The sequence below is a fragment of the Polypterus senegalus genome, chromosome 3, assembly GCF_016835505.1.
Source record: "Polypterus senegalus isolate Bchr_013 chromosome 3, ASM1683550v1, whole genome shotgun sequence".
In the NCBI taxonomy this organism is placed as follows: domain Eukaryota; kingdom Metazoa; phylum Chordata; class Cladistia; order Polypteriformes; family Polypteridae; genus Polypterus; species Polypterus senegalus.
Window position 1 is genome coordinate 86,364,182 of NC_053156.1, and position 13,576 is coordinate 86,377,757.

General features: G+C 38.8%; 1 protein-coding gene and 1 long non-coding RNA gene across 7 annotated transcripts in view; one reads left to right on the forward strand and one right to left on the reverse strand.

Moving 5' to 3' along the window:
• Positions 1–13,576, forward strand: part of sash1a (SAM and SH3 domain containing 1a) — a 919,927-nt gene that overhangs the window by 757,281 nt on the left and 149,070 nt on the right. The gene's annotated exons all lie outside the window — the stretch shown is intronic.
• The window catches only part of LOC120525341, a 41,780-nt gene that overhangs the window by 475 nt on the left and 27,729 nt on the right, over positions 1–13,576 (reverse strand). The window lies entirely within an intron of this gene.

Genomic DNA, 13,576 nt, shown 5'->3' on the forward strand with positions numbered 1-13,576 from the left:
TACCCATCTAAACTATTGCTCATTGTGTGGCCACATTTCACCAAGTGACTTGTCCAATGTGACCTCACTGGTGACATCTTAAGCTCGTCCTTTTTTTTTCTTACAACTTCACCCCACACCACAGTCTTGCACAGTTTGCCCAACAGGTTTGCCTGTGAGGTTTTTCGACAAGACATGTGTTCCCTTGCTTGTATAGGACATTCTATCCTGACTAAGTAATGTCTGTTCTTTGAAAAAACAGAAATTGATGTTTGATTTGTTTTAAAGTAATCCAGCAATGTTATATTCTGGGGTATTCAGGAGCATACATACAAAATGGGAAGTCACAATAACTTACACTGCTTTCCCAGACCTCCAGACACTTGTGTGCAAATTCCAGCTTAGTCACATCCTGCGTAGAATTTAAACATTTTTCATTATATGTGGATATTCATCTTTGCTGCTACATCCCAAAAGTGTATAGCTTACCTTGATTTTCATCTATAAATGTGTGAGTGTGTCCAGCGTTAGCTACCAGTCCTGATAGGATAGGGCTTCCCATTTTTTCTGTATTTGACTATGAACAGATGGATGGATAGTTCAGACTGACATTGTTTTTTTATTAATGTTGAATTGATATTCACTTCAAGGACATGATAGTACTCCTGTCTAGATTTGTACCCCTTTTCCAGCTTATGCTGTCACTCCATTTAGTGTGAAAATGGCTACTTGGATTTCGAAGTGGTTAACCAGAGTGTACGCTGGGGTAGATGGTGTTCTTCTGCTATATACCACAAAATGCATCATGCAGGCTGGTTATCAATGAACCAAGCAGCATTTATATTAAAACCTTAGGTCTTTTTATTTAATAAATCCATCACACTCATACCCTAGCATTTATGCTGACTTGGAATTTAGTGTGTTACAAGTTTTTAATACATATAAATGACCATAAAAATTGGAAAGTGAAAGATAATTTGATGACCTGAATTGTGGGATCGTATTTGCATTTTCTTTTCTACTCATTCTTAAGCGAGTGCATCTTTGCAAATATGTTTTGTAAGCCTCATGAAGCTAAAAAAAAAAGATGCGCATGTGCTGATATTCATGTTGTTGTTAATTCTAACCAAAAATAACTTGAACAGAAAGTTGAAAATGACCACATCACATGTGGGAAATAGAAGGTTCTGACAAATAACATGAATTTAATTTACCTCAGTTTATTTTTGTATTCTTCACTTCCCATTAACAAGCTCAGAGCACTGCACACATTTACAAACACAATAGGTAAAGTCACACAGAAAATAACTTTCTCACTAATAGCATAAACATGATATGCAGTGCATGTGCATAATTATTCACACTCACATTCACATTCTGCATATATATTATATTATTTTTTAATCAGGTCTTTTACATGACATTACAGTAATAGTCTATAGTAAGTAATAATTGTGCCATTATTTTAAAACCAGATGATGGTGGTGAGGGAAGCAAAACCTGTTAGGGTAAAGAAACTCAAAGCCTATTTGACTTAGGCCAACTAGCTCGCTGTCTTCTCCCTGTCCATTCTGCTGTATCAGCTAATGTTTGTGATGTTTGAGGATTTGATCCTGCCTCTGTTATTTGAAGGAAACAGCATTACCTTAGCTTGTGTGTCTTTGGAGACTGGCATGTGTTTATTACTCAGTCTAAAGAGCAGCCTACGACCAGGGTTAAAGTATTAGTGTAAAAGCACCTTCAGTGATGGCAGCTATAAGATTTTAAACAATAGAGATGTTTAGAGAAGCTAATTTCAGTAATATGAATTACGGTATTCAGAGGTTAGACTGTATGGCCAAGTTCATGCCCACATGATCCTGGCTAAATCTTTAGTCTCCCAGTGTGCTGATGTTTAGTGTAGTATGCATCTGTTTATGCAACTGCTGATGGAAGGACTGTTCGTAGATGGCATGGTCTGTGAAAAGCATTTCTCAACATTAAATGAACTTGCTTAATTCTGGCTAGAATGTATTTATAGACTACTTATTATCAAGTATATAATATTACTGCCTCTCTTTTTCAAGTGAAAACGTCTTTTCTTGGTACACCTAATAGACTTTGCAGAACTTTGCAGACACTATAATATTAATACTGCGGTGGGCTGGTGCCCTGCCCGGGGTTTGTTTCCTGCCTTGCGCCCTGTGTTGGAACTCTGTGTTAGCTGAGATTGTCTCCAGCAGACCCCAGTGACCCTGTAGTTAGGATTTAGCGGGTTGGATAATGGATGGATGGATGGATAATAATAATAATTACATAGATATATTTTTTCTTTATATTAATATGTTATTGTGTTTACTATGATCAGCTGGTGTGAAGATGGACATGATGGGAGGGGCATTATAGAGGGAATGATATGAGCTAAAGCTTGAAATAAATAATGAATACAAGTTCAATCAAACATTCTGCTTCAGTTTCTTCTAGACATAAAGGGATCAATGCAGAGCTTCGCTTAGGTCGCTTTAGTGTTTTAATTTGAAAGAACTTGCAAGCAGACAGGTATATAAATCCTGTATTATCAATAGCAAAAAACTTGTGGTACCGTAAATGCTTCTGAAGCTGCAGTAGAGTCTGTCTGAAAGGTTTGGAAATGAGTCTTAATGATCAGTGTTAGTCTGTTGTTGGGTGGTTCATGCTGGTTCATACTGGAGTAGTAGATGTTGCCATCCAAACTGGAATCAGCTGACAGGCATCAGTGACATTCACTGGTGTAAAGCCTTCTGTTTTTGTTGTCCCTTTTTTGGTGATTTTTGTGTTACATTAATATATATAAAACATACCAAAAATAAAACCAATCAGTGTATAGTGAGGCATACGTAGGAGAAGACAAAAAATATTAAGAATAAGAAAGCTCGTGTTTTCATTAAACCTTTCTAAAGGATTTTGGACCCTGTCTACAAGGTTGGAAGACTCCTCGACCATTCAAGATCACAGTGCTCAAGCACCCAAATGGTCTGTTTATTTGCCTCCATTTGAACTCTCATGCTATTCTTCTTCTTAAATCACTGGTTACAGCCTGCCAGATTGAGGCCTTGGCACCGTCACACCTGCAAATTTCACGCTCATTGGTAGATGCTTTCTACTGAGGCCATTTCTCAGTCAGTTTCTGGAACCAATTCAAGGGCCAGGAATGGCTTCCATAAAGTCCTCCGACAGCTTTAAGTTTGCCTTGATTTCTGAACACTGCAATTTGTTAATAGGGCAGGCTCCCTCTTCCTCTCCTTCCTCAGCTATTTAATGGAAAATACAGGATTCCTTGTATTTGCCACCCTGTGGTTTAGGGAAACATTTCTAACTTCCTTTTTGGTATAAACAACTTTCCTCATAATCAAGTGTTTCCAGAATAATCATTTCTGATGCTCTCTTAAAACTTAAATCAATTCCTTTAATACATTGAATTTATCACTTCTTTGTATTTGGGGATCTAATGGTTGTCTATTATGCCCTTTAACAGATGCTAACCCATATTTTTATCATTGTGGGTCCTCCCAATGGCTCTAACAAGTTTCCTTTTTTTTTGTGTTCTTCTCCACCTTCCCTCCACCAAAACGACCATGCCTTGTCAAGACCGTGCTTTCTCACAAGTAGCATAATGTAGCTGCATACACACACACACACACAGGAAGAGTGGAAGTTTGAGCAGACACACAGATGCCGCATGAAACAGGATTTGACTAATCGCCTCACCCAGAATCCAGCACTAGTCAACTGAAGCCGCTGAGAGGTAATTCTTTTTAGAAGGTCCTTCACTAGATCCCCCTCCTCCAGAGTTAAAGGGGTAGTAGCAAAAGGGTTCATACATAAAAATGATAAGACTGTGGTTTTGCTGTGCAGACAGGTCTCCTTTGATCCACCAAGGGTATCTTATTTGGTAATCACACAAGGGAACTCAGGAGTGTAGGGATGCCTGAGGGTCCCAGAAGCTGTCAGAATATTTAGAGGGATTTCTTCATCGTGCAAGTAGTTCTAGATGGTGTCAAATGATGAGGTAAGGTAAAGGCTCAACTGAAATAAAGTTAATGTAGTCTAGCAATTTGGAAGAGTGATGGAGAGAGAGGTTTATAGATGGCTATTAGAATATTTAATCAAAACTATTTTGTTAAGCCATTTATCAATGCAGCAGTATGATGGGACAGTATATGAGCTGTCTCACTGCTCCAGAACACTGAATGCTAATTAATTCCTAGACACCCACATATTAGGCTAGTTGGTGACTCTAATTTGCTCCCATTCGACTGATTGGTGAAGCTACTCAGCATTAGACTGGTTTTCTGTCCTGGACTAACAGAGCACCAGGTTCCAGGCTTGTGCATGATTCTGCCAGGACATGTTCCAGCCCCCAAGACCCTGAACTGGATTAATTGCGCTTGATAATTAATGGACATAACGATGTATGCTTAAGCAGATAAATGCAGTGTTTAGTCATCATTGAATTCTGTAAAATATCTCAGCTGTAAGATATCCTATTTTCTTTTGTTTCTTTTCATGGAAATACTCTAATCCTCATCCATCATAGAGACTGGATGCCTTGGAGCAAAGCTGTAGCCAGGCCAAATTTGCTTTTGGTTATATTTGTAGGTCAAATGTGAAAAATATTGAAAATTATGATGAAGTTACTAAGACTGTTCGAAATATAAGGCCAAACAATATCAGGTAAAAAATATATATTCTAATTATTAGGATCATAAAAGAAATTTAAATGAAAAATTGTTTTTCTATAGTGGAAAGGTGCCATATACCATTCCTCCATTCTTTTTCCTAAGCCATGTATCCAGGGCAGAGCTGCAGGGCAGCTGGACCCTATCCCAGCAAAATTGAGTACATGGCTGAAACACTGGGTGCCAGTTTGTCACAGGGAGAACATACACACACACACACACACACATATACATATACACACATCCATCCATTTTTCAAACCCAAGATGACCTGAGCAGGGTCATGGGGAAACTGGCCATACACACACACACACACAAACACACACACATAGCAGGGCCAATTTAGCAATGCCAGTTCACCTAACTTGCATGTCTTTGGCCTGTGGGAGCCCCCTGGAACATCCAGAGGAAACCCAAGTGACACAGGAAGTACATGCTTACTCTATACAGAGAACACCCAGGATGCAAACTCTGGACTTCTTACTGCAAGGCAGTAGCAGTAACACTACACCATAGTGCCGCCAAGATGCTATATACCATGAGGCTGAAATAATTGATAATGAGGCAAGAAGTGAGCTGATCTACAATCTGATATGAGAAGTGCAGGGAATTTTCAGTGAATATGTCCCCTTCCAATTGCTATGTAAAAAATGTTTAATTGTAGTGCTTGAAATGTTTATAGTTGGAATGCTAGCCTTCCTTTTAGAATTGGCCTGTGTTTAATCTGGCTTATCTGTCTTGTGTTATAATATGTTTCCTGGAGTGATTAGATGTGGTTTTCTTAAGACACAACTGTGACACCAAACGTGCAGTTTCTTTAACAGATTATAGACAGCAGCTCTACTTGGCCAGTATACTGCAATGCTGACAAAAAATATTTGAAAATCCAGCAGAGGGCAGGATTGTGATAAGAGGAAAGCCTAGTTCAAGAAATTCTGCTGCAAAATTAGAAATAACTTAGTTAAAAAAATAATAAAATTAAATATTAATAAATCAAATTAAGTTAGACACTTTTAGTTATACAAAATTTTTAAACATATTGAATTTTGCGTTTGATGAGATGAAGGTACTGAAAAAGTGGACCATTTTAGTGATGTGGTGTATTCAAGACAACAATGAAACTTGAAAGGAGTTCAGTTAATGAGATTATTAAACCAAATTAAGCTCTAATCAAATGAAATGTAGAAGACTTGAATTAATAAAAGGGCCGTAATGGTTTCCTTTCGTCTGTCTGTCAGCAGCTTGTTTGTGCCTATGAGCAAAGCACTAACATAATGTAACTGCTGTTTTTCCCGTTTCTGCATTTACAATACAATATCAGTCATGGAACACATATTAGTACTTTCTTGTTGAGTGCCAGGTCACTTCTCAGCAACAGGGGTGGTGGGAAATTTGGAATTCACCTGGGAGGAATGCAAATACAACACAGAGGACAGACACTTGGGCATCCACCGATGCTGGTGTAACTCGGAAAAACCAGCCTACATAACAGCACAACTTTGGCCTTTAGAGTGAAATTGGAGTTTCTGGAGGAAACTGTTATGGACAGAGAGAACATGCAGATTTCACACAGAAGATAACCCAGAAAGGATGTCAAAATGCTGTAAAGCCACTCACTTCAGCATAGAATGAATGTTATTTAATGCCTCTTTTTTATTTGTGCCCTATAAATGAAGCCTTACTTTGTTGTTGATTTTTGTTATTATTGACTCAAAATCGAACTGCCTTAATAGGGTCCTGCAGTCTCATAATCTGCACCAGTCTTTCCTAATATATTATTGAAAAGCAAAATCTGCCGGGCAGTATTGGTTTAAAGATTTAAAATGAAAAGGCACCAATGTGCTATGAAAATCTGTGGCTCGACAGGACTAAGTTTGACTCTGCCTGCTTTATAATGAAGGCCTCCAAACACTTAATTTTGAACTTCATAATGGAGATAGAGCATTAGCCGAGAATTCCTGCTGTGAAATGCATTTACAAAATTATTGTATTTAGCATATAGCAAGTGCCATAATAATCAGTGTTGATATTTTTGAAGCCAGGGTGGAAAAGGCAGTGGAGAGCCGTTTTTTGAACACCCATCCAGGATGGTTAAGGTGGCACGGATCTTTTGTAATAAGCTTTAGGTTTTATCATGGGAACATTGATGCCCTAGACTTGAAGTTTAAAAGGTGTCCGAAATGACATCTGTCTGGCAAACAAAGAAAGTTTGGTGTGATTTTTATTGGCCTCTGTGTATCCTGAAGAGCAGAGTGTGTCAGGCATCGCTACACTCCCAAATGCCAGCAGTGATTACTGAGTAGCACATTCAGATATGCATGTATTGTGTATGATTTTTATTGTTTTAATTAACACAAGCAAGTTAATAAATGAGGTTAAAGAAGAAAATCCTACAGGGGGCGTCAGTCCACCGTTGGGCACATGCTTACACTCATATACACCCTCACTGGTCCTGCTGAAAATCATCAACCAACTTCATACCAAATCTTTGGGGTGTGAATGAAAACACAATACTCAAAGAAAAACTGTCCAGACAGAATATGAAGAGTCTACATAGAAAGTGATTGGGCCAGGATTTGAATTGAACAGTGAGGCCATCCATCCATCCATTATCCAACCCGCTATATCCTAACTACAGGGTCACGGGGGGTCTGCTGGAGCCAATCCCAAACAACACAGGGTGCAAGGCAGGAACAAATTCCCGGGCATGGCGCCAGCCCACCGCAGCAGTGAGGCCATAATGCTTTATTTTCTTGTCTTCTTTTTTTATTCTCTATTGTGGATGGTTTGTATAAATATATCCTGTGTACCAGTTAAATAATGAAGTAATGAAATACTGAGGCTGAAAAACATTGCATTCTGCTGATTAAATCCTGTTCAAATAATTGTCAAGGAAGGAATTTAGAACAGTGTCCACATCTTTACTGTGGTCTGCTAGTGTCGGTAATAAGTTATACTGTATTTGTAGTAAAATTTTATTAAAAAGAAAAAAAAAGTATGGCACCCCGAACTGTTCATTGGAGGTGTTGTGTGATATTTCAGCTGGCCAGCAGATGGCATTTCTGGCTGTGGTGGTACTTGGTTCTTCTGGTGGGCACGTTTTTTGTGTCCTGTCACGTGAAAAGGAGTCACATGAGTTTCTTTCACAGACTCTGTAAAGACAGAGACATGTTGTGATCGACTTCAACAAATGTGAGCATTAACTTGCCAAGAAATGTTGTTTTTAATGAGGCTGGCAGCCATTCTTAACAACCAGCTGGATGCTTGTCTGTGCCTTAGATATTAGTCATTTCTTTTCCCCCTTAGCAGGCCCATTTTAATGCCAACATTAAAGTTTCTTTCCAACTTTAAACTAAACACAAGGCATGAAGATGTGCCAGTGGCTAGGGTGCAACATGCATGTTGTCTTTTTGTGGCTTCTGACCTCAGATTTTAGCCTCATGGCTGTTTTGAAAGCTGGTTAAAGTTATATTTCCAAAGGTGATGCCAGCAAAAGACTAGCTGAAACTAGTATCCGTTAACTTCATTTTACCAGCTCACTTCAGGATAATTTACAACTGCTTTCTGTAGATTGTTGCCATCTATCCATGCTAAGTAGGGAATTGAACTTTTCACCATTAAAGCAAGTGAGTATTTGTGAGCCTCTCCTGCCAGTATGAGGTACAGGGGTAGGCACCAGCTCTTAGTGGAGCAACTGTCCATCACACAGGACATACAAATCTGCAAATTTAGAGTCACCCTTCAACCTAACTTGTACATCTGTGGGATGTGTGAGGGGTGCTGGATTACCAGAAAAAAGCCTTACACAGACATGGGGAGAACAGGCAGAATTCTCACAGACAATGCCCGTGCAGGGATTTCAACTCTGTCTCCTGGAGCTTTGAGGCAGCCGTGCTATCCACTATAGACCATAGCAAGAAAGCATGTGTAATGTCTATGTATATAAAGTACATACAGCCCTGTCTACTACATATCCATCCACAAACGCATGTAAACCAGTTCAGTTCACAGCCCGGCAGCACTGGTGTAAAGCAAGCTGATGCCTGACATTGTGCCACTTTATTGCAGGGTATACTCTCACATCAGCTCACTCAGAGCACAGTAATTTTACAGTTAACATTGTGCTGCTTTTGGGATATGGCAGGAAAACTAAGGTAGTGGAAATTACCCATGAGGACATCAGCAGATAGTACAACCTCTATACAATAAGTGGCTGGGCAGAGAGGTGAGTTTATTTGAATTATTTAAATATTTATGTTTTTATTATCACTATTTCAGTTATTAACAGTCAGTTTTATTGTCACTTTTTCAGTCCCTTTCCTAGTGGCATTACAAACAAGAACCAGTCCTGTATATGATTATTATTATTAGTGGTAGTAAAAGATTGTTAACGGTGGTGGTGGTGGTGGTGGTATTATTAATAATATTTCCTTATGATTTTTTGATTCCCCAGCTGTGACCATTTGACCTTGTGCCTTTTTGTTGTGTAGTGCTGTTACTAATCAGTTTCTTTAAGAGTAATTTTCTACTATAAGCTACTGTATTCAATAAAAGTTTAATTGATTTTCAATGACCTAAGAACACCATGTTTTTTAAAGACCACCACGAGGGTCTTTACATTGCAACACATTTTGTTTCAGTGTGGAGCTCAGATTAGGTTGCTTACTCCAGAAGGATGAGGCAGTGGCAGGGGTTTCAACATTTGGTCTTGTCACTCCTTTGCCTTGACCTTACTTACTAGACCCAACTGGTGTTTCACAGATAAAGATGTTTTGACTGATTCACTGTCTCAGTATACATTTTGGCCAGCAAAGAAACTATGTTATTGTTTTGAGGTGACTTATTGTTTTTTTCCCCTAGTTTTTAGTTTTTATACCCATAGTTGAGAACTTAGTTCACAAAATAAGATCATCCCTGTATTTCCTTTCAACTTATGAGTGATTAAAGCATGTTGTGGTCCTTTTCAGTAGAGGTATATGAAACGAAGCTTGATTGGTGGCTTAGTTGCACTTGCTGTTCCTGGAACAGGCTACGGTCCCTTAGGGGGATGTATGCTAAGCAGGTGTTGAAACTGAGGGGGTTATTCTTTTTATTGTGATATGCAGAGCTTTTTTTTATTGATTTTCAGTGTGCAAGAGGGGAAAAGTTTGTCGCAATTTAGCTTTAGTTCAGCTCACATAGGTCCTGTTTCAGTCAGACATAACAGGAGCTAGGTTTTACTAGGCTTAAAAGTTCAAAGAGGCTATTGGGAGTGATGTATTCTGCACACAGACATTTTACCTCTAGACATGAGGCAATGTGAGTGTTTTACAGGATCTCCACAGCACAGGTGACTGTTTGGTCTGACCCAGCAGAAAAGGTGCAGTACGTGCTAGAAGTTTTGCCCTTCAAGCCTTTAACTAAACACAGAGCTTGTGTTTCTGAGAGAAGTGTCCTGTTTTCCTAAAGAATGAAGAATCATCTCCACAGCAAACTCTGTGCTTGCCAAGCATTTTCTCAAAGGATTTAGTTGAGACTGCTTTATCGGGGCTCTCCCTGCTGGGATGTGTTCATCAAGGGCCAGCTGGCAGTTTCTGTAAAATCTCCCAAATTCACTGCTTTTGCTTTACATAGCTAACTGACACAGAAATCGCTTCTTCCTGCTCATCTGCCTTAGAAGATGACAGGCACATCTACTAGCATGAATGAATGAATGATTCTTTTGCGCCAGTTACCACCTTCACACCTGTGCATGGCAGCAGGATCTCTTCATATTGGCTGTTAACTTCCAAGTCACTTTAGCTCAGCCTGTTTCAAGTGAATGCCAGTAATCTGCAGGTGCTTATTGGAGTGCATTCACAAATTAACTTGTATTTTTACAAATCAAAGTCTTGATGCAAATGTGTTCATGTTTCATTTCACAGCATTTTCTGTCTGGGTAACACACTGGTAAAAACTGATCAGTCAGGCTATTGCTTAATGTCCATCTCCTTAGTATTTTAGGCTACAGAGGTTACACTAGTTAAAGATGATGTTTAGGTTTGTCAGGTCTTTACTGACACATGTACAGAGTACAGTTTAATTCTTACTTGCATGTGCTAATCAGCATACAACACATCACCACTATCTGGAACCATGATTAGTAAGCACATTTACTTTAACCTTGAAACTTCTGTCTTCCTTTCCTGAAAAAGACTCAGAACTCAGTTAATAATTTAAGATATGTCTTTGTTTAAGAACCTATTTGTTTATTTATTTAAAGAGTTTCTCCCTGATTTATATGCAGTAACAACAAGGAGAGGCCCTCCCTCTTAAATAGAGCCTCTCATTTGTGTCCATAGCAAACATAAAAGGCTCAGGAGCTGTGTAATTAGAAAGAGGTGTGTGCAAGTGGATTTAATCAGCTTAACCCATCAAAATATATACCAGCAAGCAAAGCGAGTTCAAATCTGAGAGGATTGTAGGTATGTCTAATGCTTGCCATGGTGATGAACAGTAGTCACGTGGAGTCATGTACTCTGCCATATGTTGCCAATCTAGTCCTTATAAACCTGTTAAGCACAAGGTCTGAAATTCTTCCAGTGTCAAACTGTAATGATGATGACTAATGTGTCAAGTAAAAAGGGGGTAATATATGAAAATTATATAATGACACATTTTAAACATCAAATCAGTCTGAAATTTTATGTAGGATGTACCAGGATTTATAAATAGAAACAAAATAGATAACCTATATTACCCTCTGACCAAAGACAAGTGCTTTAGAGGATCACAAGGCATTGCAAAATTGTTTGATGTGCTCAAGGATATCAGTGAAAATTAAGAGGAAGTATACTGAACACTGATGCTAGGAAGCACTTCTTCACACAAGGGGGTTTTGGATATCTGGAACAAAGTCCTAAGATATTAAATTAAAGTGCAAACCTTTTAAGAAGTATCTAAATCACATATTGGACAACTTCTATTAATGCAGAGGAACTACTGTATAAGAAATGATGGAGCTGATTGCTTATTTTCTTAGAGGCTGTGCTCCTTTAATATAGGTGGTGATTTGCTTTTTCTATCCTACTACTCTGTGATCGCCAGTGTGGTGTGCTGGGTCAGTAACATTACTTCAAGTGCAACAATTTTGCAATACAATACAAATTTTTGTATAGCCTAAAATCACACAAGGAGTGCCTCAATGGGCTTTAGCAGACCCCAGCCTTGACTCTCTAAGAAGAAAAGAAAAAACTCCCAAAAAAAAAAACTTTTGGTGGGGGATTGGGAATGGAAGAACCGTTGGGAAAGGCAGTTTAAAGAGAGACCCCTTTCCAAGTAGGTTGGGTGTGCAGTAGGTGTCAAAAAAGGGGGTGAATACAATACAATATATAGAACAGAACACAAGTAAACCTCATTATAACAGTGCAATAGAAATATTGCAAGTACAGAGCAGAATTCAACAGTAGATCACGTAATAGGATTCGGATTTGTTCAGAGTCCTGGAGACCTCCCCCATCAAATTGCCTTCCCCTACTGGCTATTCCACAACTGAGTCAGCACTGGACCAGCCAATTTGATGAAAGAACCCCTCTACCCAACAATTCCTGTGATCTTCCATCAGCGATGACTTTACCTTAGGCAGGCAAAACAACTTGTCCGGTGGGCAGTGGCACCAAGTGCAACATTTGAGTACCGAGAAGAGAAGCAGAATAGATGAGGGTTAGTTACAATTATAACTATCATGTTACTTATGTTTAAGTGCCAATGACTAACAACAGAGATACAGAATGTACAGTTAATCAGCAATTTTAATCGGTTATATGCTAAACTAATGTACTAAATCTTCAGCCAGGATTTGAAAGCTTAGACCTTATAGTAGCAGGCAGACCTTTCCAGAGTTTAGGGGCCCTGTAACTAAAAGCACAACTTCCCACTGTTATTTTATTAATCCATGGAATCATAAGCAGACTGGCATCTTGACTTTTCAATATGCGCTCTGGTTTGGAAGTCATGATAAGCTCAGATAAGTTAGCTGGACCTTGGCCATTTAAGGCTTTATATAATAAAAGGAAGATTTTGAAATCTGCCCTAAACTTAACTGGGAGCCAGTGTATGGATTTAAGAACTAGAGTTGTGAATTCGTATTTTCTTGTTCTTGTAATAATTCTTGCAGCAGCAGTTTGGATTAACTGGAAGATGCTTGCTTAGCAAGTGGCTTACTTTTTAGAAGATGACATCCTTGACTAAATGGAAACACCCCTATTCCATTAAGTAGTGCATGATGTCACAGCAACCTGAACCACAGTGGTAGCATGTGATGATGTCACACACAAGTGAAGAAAGATGAAAACCATAAGAAAAAAAAACATTCTTTGCTGAATTGTCCGAAATTCATATCATAGTGCAATGACAAATGGCCAGTGTATCCAGAAGGTAGCAATAGGCTCTTCCTCTTAGAAAGTCTCCTCGAAGCCACAATTTCGATAAAATGAACACAACAACACAAATAATAAGTTTATACTTAGCATTTATTGATAATCTTTCAAAATACAAAGCCACAATCTGGCTCTGGAGGAAGACGCAAGATAAAAGTCTACAAAGATGAAAGCAGTAGTTAGTAGCGAATCTCTTTGTGCTCCTGTTTTTATCTTCTCCAGATGCTGGCAGAGTGTGCAGAGGTTTGATGTTTAAGGTTATGGAGGGACACATTTCAGAAGCCTCAGCGTTAAGCAGGTCATAAGAACATAAGAAAACAAAAAACTTGACAAATGAGAGGGGACCAGTATGCAAAGAGACTACCACCCAATCCATTAACCTTTTTTTTGTATAGCAAATCACTAAACTTCAGGATAATTTTGCTGTAGTACAGGATGATTGTAATGGACAAGGCCCCAAGTTATGACAAATTACAGTCTTAATAATGAAGCAATCCAAAAAAA